This window comes from Oryctolagus cuniculus, chromosome 12, assembly GCF_051225735.1.
Source record: "Oryctolagus cuniculus isolate XC-2025 breed Fujian yellow rabbit chromosome 12, ASM5122573v1, whole genome shotgun sequence".
In the NCBI taxonomy this organism is placed as follows: domain Eukaryota; kingdom Metazoa; phylum Chordata; class Mammalia; order Lagomorpha; family Leporidae; genus Oryctolagus; species Oryctolagus cuniculus.
The window spans coordinates 88,951,407-88,957,843 of NC_142878.1; the positions used below are offsets into that span (position 1 = coordinate 88,951,407).

A 6,437-nucleotide genomic window follows, 5' to 3' on the forward strand; every position below is an offset into this window, starting at 1 on the left:
GGCTTGCATACTGGTAATATTTCCTCAGGCTAAACGCCTGTAAAAAGAATCACCTGGCCAAACATCCCCACGCAGCCTGCTTTCCTTAGAGTGACCTCCCAGGGGAGCAACCTGGGCAAACAAAGCTGTTGACCCAGTTCGAAGGCCTGGAAAATGATCATGTGAGTCACCGGGACAACAGAGCAACGTGCCAGCCCCTGAGAAATTATAAGCACAGGTCTCCAGGGTCCTTGGTGTCCCCACAGGGTGGGACGAGGGGTCCCAGGGCGACCTGCCATTTTCCCACCCAGCTGCCCCTCCCGGTGGTTTCCAAGCTCCTTGGCGCTGTGTATGGTGCTGCAAGAGCCCGTTGCCGTATTCCCTCCCAGCGGGCTCTGCAAACAGCAATTCAGAGAGTGACAGCCCAGTTATAGGAAACCAAAACAAACCTGTGGACTTAGAGGAAGACATGTAGTGTTGTTTGGAGCCAGGCCACAGCCTCTCGCTGGGAAGGAAGTGCTGAAGCAGTTACAAAAACGACAAACTGAAGACCAGGAATCCAAAATCAGTATTTTAAAATAATGTTTGCATGGGTGGAGCAGGGCCTTGCAAAAGAGCCCCTCTAAATTACTTAAGGAGTGTTTTATAATGTTCTGAGCTACTGCTTCCTAAGTTACACAAACAGCTGGAGAAACGTAGGAAGAAAAGCAATGCAGGTAACACTGTCTTCACATTTAGATGTTGCGGACAGTTTGCAGTCTCGGTGTAAGAAATAGTGCCCCGGGTCGCTTATTGCCAAAGGCCAGGAGAGCCAGCTCGGAACAGGAAGTGGTGGCTTCAGAGATGTACCTGGACTCAGACTGAGTTTTGCCTGATGTCTGCATGTTGTCATCCGTGTACGCCTGGTCCCCACGACAGTCCGGCTAGTCCATTCTCTGAACTGCATTTCTTCCTGTTCCTTCATGGACCTGAAGACTCTCATCTCCTCCTTGAATGACTTTGCCTCCCTATCTTTTGCTGAGAGTTGGGACAATGTTGGATTGCGGTAGAACCACGCCCGCCACATACTGTGAATACACCCTTCCTGACCAATGACTCAACTGGAGATGATGATGGAGGTGATGGAGGAGGCTCTGCATAAGAAGGCGGATCTCATCCAAGCCTTCCATCCACCCATCTTCCTACCCGTAAAGCGTACAACCTGGAAGTCCTGGAACCAGCGCCTGGTGATTCGGGCTTTGGAAAACAGAGTCGCCATCTACTTTCCTCCCACAGCCTATGACACTGCACCCCAGGGAGTGAACAACTGGTTGTCCAAAGGGCTTGGAGCCCGCACATGCAGGCCCATATGGCCTTCCAAAGCTCACAGCTGTCCTACAGAGGGAACCCACCGGAGAGAATTCAACATTAACCATACCCAAGCTCTGGACAAAGTCGTGTCTGCAGTGAGAGAAATCGAAGGTGTTTCTGTCACTTCTTTTTCTGCTCGGATTGGTGATGAGGAACAAACACGGATCAGCCTGGATTGTACTGAGAAGGCGTTGATGCAGGGGATGGCTCAGCTCTCCCAAAACGGACAACTTTGTCAGAGAGCTGGAATTCTGTCGCTGGAGAAGCCTTTGCCTCTACACACTGGAATGGGACAGTTATGCACTATGGATGAATCTGTTTCCCTGGCAACCATGATTGAGCAAATCAAAAGACATCTCCAACTAACTCGTATTCGCTTAGCTCTTGGGGTGGAAAGGACCTCAGAGTCGCGGGCCGGAGCTGTGGCCCTGTGTGCTGGTTCTGGGAGCAGCGTCCTGCGGGGTGTGGAAGCTGACCTTCACCTCACAGGTGAGATGTCCCCTCGTGATGCTCCGATGCTACCTCCTGAGGAGTCAATGTCATCGTCTGTGAACACAGTAACACGGAATGAGGCTTCCTTTCTGACTTTTGTAATACGCTGGGTGCCCACTTGGAGAATAAGATTAATATTATCCTGTCGGAGACAGACAGGGACCCTCTGCGTGTGGTGTAAGGCATGCAGGAACACCCAGATGACACAGTCTACAGATTGCATCTCAACTCAGATGTGGACTGTGAGTCAGTGGAGTTGATATATCTTTCTTGGAAGAGTGTCTCACTGTGTATGAGGAAGCTTTAAAAAGTTCATGGAACTGTGCGTTTTGAGAAAGCTGCATAGATTTCAAAAAATTTTCAGAAAATCAACAACTTTTAATTCCATTTTCTGCGAACTTTTGAACTGCCCTCATGTTATCTTTTCTGGTTTATCTGGCTCAACAAATAGTCTGTAGTTCATAAGGAAAAAATTCAACTACCATAATGAAGAGCAAATATTAACAAAGATCAACTAAAATTGGTTTACTTAACGTTCTTGGGAAGTAACCAATGAATTCTCCCCTTAGTTTAATTATAGTTGGGATATGTTAATCTAGATATCTCTGCCATTGGTTAGTTTTAAAATGTCCTTTAAAAACTTGGGATTGAACACCCATTTTTAGGCAGTGGCCTGTTTGGGATGATATGGTCTGTCTCTGTCCATGTTCTGTAGACCCACCTGAATTCCAGTTTCTCACCTCAGTTTCAAAATCAAGATGATTATCAGGAGGAAGTTTTTTTTTAAAAAATATGATTATTATTCAAGCTACTATGTCTTTTTTGCTTTTTATTTTAAAATTTTTAAAATTTTAACTTTTAATTAGTTTTTAATAGATTCAATGTGATTTCTAGACACAATTTTAAGAACATAATGATAGGTGACTTCCCTATAATTTTATTAGTGATGTAAAGATGTTTAATCCTGAAAATAATACACCATTAATTTTTATCAGGAACTCACTGGATGCTTCATAGACATTTAACACTTTCAGTTCTTATAAATAAGCATATAGGTATTATTATTCTAGCAATTTTACAGGTGAGGAAGCAGATTAAGTAGTTTGCCCAAGGCCACATAGCTATGAATGATAGTATGATGCAAATTCAGGCAGTCTTGCCACAGAACCTATGTACTTAACTCCTTAATTCAATACATTGACAATGAAACTGTTACAAGAAGTGTGAAAGATATTCTGAAGAAAAATAAATCTATTTTAAGTATAGCTTTTTTTTAAGATTTATTTTATTTGAAAGAGTTACAGAGAGAGGTAGAGACAGAGAGAGAGAGAGAGAGAGAGAGAGGTCTTCCATCCAATAGTTCACTCCCCAGATGGCTGCAACAGCCAGAGCTGAGTTGATCCAAAGCCGGGAGCCAGGAGCTTCCTCCTGGTCTCCCATGCAGGTGCAGGGTCCCAAGGACTTGGGCCATCCTCCACTGCCCCAGGCCACAGCAGAGAGCTGGATTGGAAGAGGAGCAGCTGGGACTTGAACCAGCACCCATATGGGATGCTGGCACTTCAGGCCAGCGCTTTAACCCACTGCACCACAGCGCTAGCCCCTTAAGTATAGTTTTTAAAAATGCAGATGGAAGACCTCTCTCTCTCTCTTTCTCTCTCTCTCTGCCTCTCCTCTGTGTAACTCTGACTTTCAAATAAATAAATAAATCCTGGCTTCGGATCAGCACAGCTCTGGCCATTGCGGCCAATTGGGGAGTGAACCAGCAGATGGAAGACCTCTCTCTCTCTCCCTCCCTCTGTGTGTGTGTGTAACTCTGACTTTCAAATAAATAAATAAATCTTTTAAAAAATTAAAAAATGCTTTTATACACATGTCCAGTTCTCTTCGGAATATGTTACTTTGAAGATGATGAATGCGAATCTTAAAATACTGCCCCAAATTAGCACCGACATTGTGGTGTAGCAGGTTGGAGTGCCAACTCAAGCCCCAGCTGCTCCACTTCTGATCCAGCTCCCTACTGATGTGCCTGGGAAAGAAATGGATGATGGCCAAAGTACACGAGCCCCTGCTTCCCATGTGGGAGACCCAGAGGGAGTTCTGGGCTCCTGGCTTCTGCCTGGCTTAGCTCCTGCTGTTGGGGCTGTTTGGGTAGTAAGCCAGTGAATGGAAGATCTCTGTCTCTTCACCTGTCACTCTTTTAAATAAATCTTTAAAAGGGCTGGGACAGGCTGAAGCCGGGAGCCAGTAACTCTTGTCAGAGTCTCCACATGGATGGCAGGAACCCAACTGCTTGGGCTGTCATCTGCCTGCCAGGTGCATTGGCAGAAGGGTCTAAAGGCAGAAGCAGGACTTGATCTCAGGCACACCAATATGGATGCCAGCAACCCAAAGGATGGCTTAATCTGGTGTACCACAACAGCTGCCCCAGGAGTTCGCCTTTCTTTTATAGGTTGCTTATGCTACAAATCTTACTATCTCCTGGATGACTTGGTATCCTCATTTAGAAATTATTTATGATGGATCACCTGTAGTATTGATTCATTCTATAAATAGGTTGAGCCTTGGGAAATGCCTCCAGCAGTGTTAGAAGCCAAGACGTGGAAAGCTTCAGAGAGATGGTCAACAGTGTCAAAGTGAAGAGAACAAGCTAGTAGACAGTCTTCGAAAGGCCACCTCATACTCTGTGGCTCTTTATTCATTGTTTGCTTTCTCCTGTGTGCTGGTGCAGAGTTGTGGGGACAGGCCAGAAATTGGATGATTACAATAAAGTTTTTAAGTAACTGTGCTAAGGATCAACACAGGATAGATATTTAAGGAACGTTTTCTTTTCTTTTTTTTTTTTTTTCAAAGACTTATTTATTTATTTGAAAGGCAGAGTTACAGAGAGGCAGAGGCTGAGAGTGCGAGAGTGAGAGCAAGAGCGAGAGCGAGAGAGGTTCCATCCACTGGTTTACTCCCCAGTTGGCCACAATGGCCGGAGCTGCGCCAATTCGAAGCCAGGAGCCAGGAGCTTCTTCCGGGTCTCCCATGCAGGTGCAAGGGTCCAAGCACTTCGCCCATCTTCTACTGCTTTCTTAGGCCATAGCAGAAAGCTGGATCAGAAGTGGAGCAGCTGGGACTTGAACCGGCGGCCATATGGGATGCCAGCACTGCAGGTGGTGGCTTTACCGACTACGCCACAGCACCGGCCCCTGCTTTTCTCTTTTCTTAGTAGCATCTGACTCTAACCCTTATTCTAGTATCTTCATCAGGCAGTTACAATTTGAACATTATGATTCAGCCCAGGATCGTATAAATTTGTATTTGGTGAGTGCGTTAAGGTAAAGACGTATTAACTGCCTCCCACCGTAGGAATGGTGGTTTAGAGGATGAACTTTTGTTACTGGAGGAACTAGAAGGTAAGTCGGGGGCAGGTGTTTGATGTTAAGACACTGCTCGGAAAGCCCTCATCCCATATCAGAGGGCCTGGGTTTGAATCCCAGTTCTGCTTCGGATTCAAATTTCCTGCTAATGTGCACCCTGGGAGGCAGCAGGTGGTGGCTCAAGTACTTGGGCTGCCGCCAGCCGTGTGGGAGACCTTGATGGAGTTTCTGGCTCCTGGCTTGGGCCTGACCCAGCCATGGCTATTGTGGACATTTTGGGGGGCGGGGTAAACCAGTACCTGTAAGATTCTCTCTCTCTCTCTCTCTCTCTCTCTCTCTCTCTCTCCCTCTCTCTGCCTATCAGACAAAACAAAAAAATAAGTAAAAAGAGGGGAAGAGAAGTCCATCATCAAGTTTCTGGTGTCTTTAGCTCCATCACTCTGGTCCCCTCACTTCACTTCTTACTTTCTCCCTGTTTCCCTTCTGCCTCTGTGTACGTCTGACAGATCTGGCAAGCAGATAACAAATCTGCAGAAAGAGGGAGTTCACTTCCCACCCTGGTGCTGTCACTGCAGATTGCTTCAGAGCTGCTGTCTCCTGGGTTTGGGCAAAGCGCCAGCATCAATCTTTGTCATCAAAATCCGCGTGTCTGCCCTGTGTGCCTGGCGCCCTATAGAGCCAGTGAGCCAGCCCTAGCCACGTGCTTAAGTGTAGGACCAAAGAGAAGCAGAGAGAATATTCAGAATCCGATGATAAAAGCAGGGCAGAATCAGGTAAAAGCAACGATCTCATCTGTCTGTATCTTCTGGATGCTCAGTAATGTGCGAGCAGCACTGCCCGGTAGAACTTTCTGGGATCACGGATGTGTTCTGCGTCTGCACCGTCCAGTACAGTGGCCACCCATGGCTACTGCACATTTGAGATGCAGCAAGCGAGGATATTCTTATCCTGTTTAATTATAATTAATTTAAATTTAAATATTCACATATGGCTAGTGAGTCCTGCATTAGAGACATGTTTTAAAAGATAGGAGGGGGTGGAGGGTGGGCATTAGGGTAGCTGTTAAGGCACTGGTTAAAACGCCCGTTTCCAAATAGGAGTGCCTGCATTTGTTACAGCTCCCAACTCTAGCTTCCTGCTAATGCAAATTCTGGAAGGCAGCAGTCATGGCTCAAGTGGCTGAGTTCCTGCCACTCATGGGGGAGCTCTGGGTTGACCTCCTGGCTCCCAGCTTTGGTTCTGCCCAGCCTTGGC

The 6,437-nt window shown here is 46.5% G+C and overlaps 1 pseudogene; it reads left to right on the forward strand.

The window, feature by feature from the left end:
- Positions 1–573: 573 nt before the first annotated feature.
- LOC100348846 (NIF3-like protein 1 pseudogene) lies at positions 574–2,002 on the forward strand (annotated as a pseudogene).
- The last annotated feature ends 4,435 nt before the right edge of the window (positions 2,003–6,437 follow it).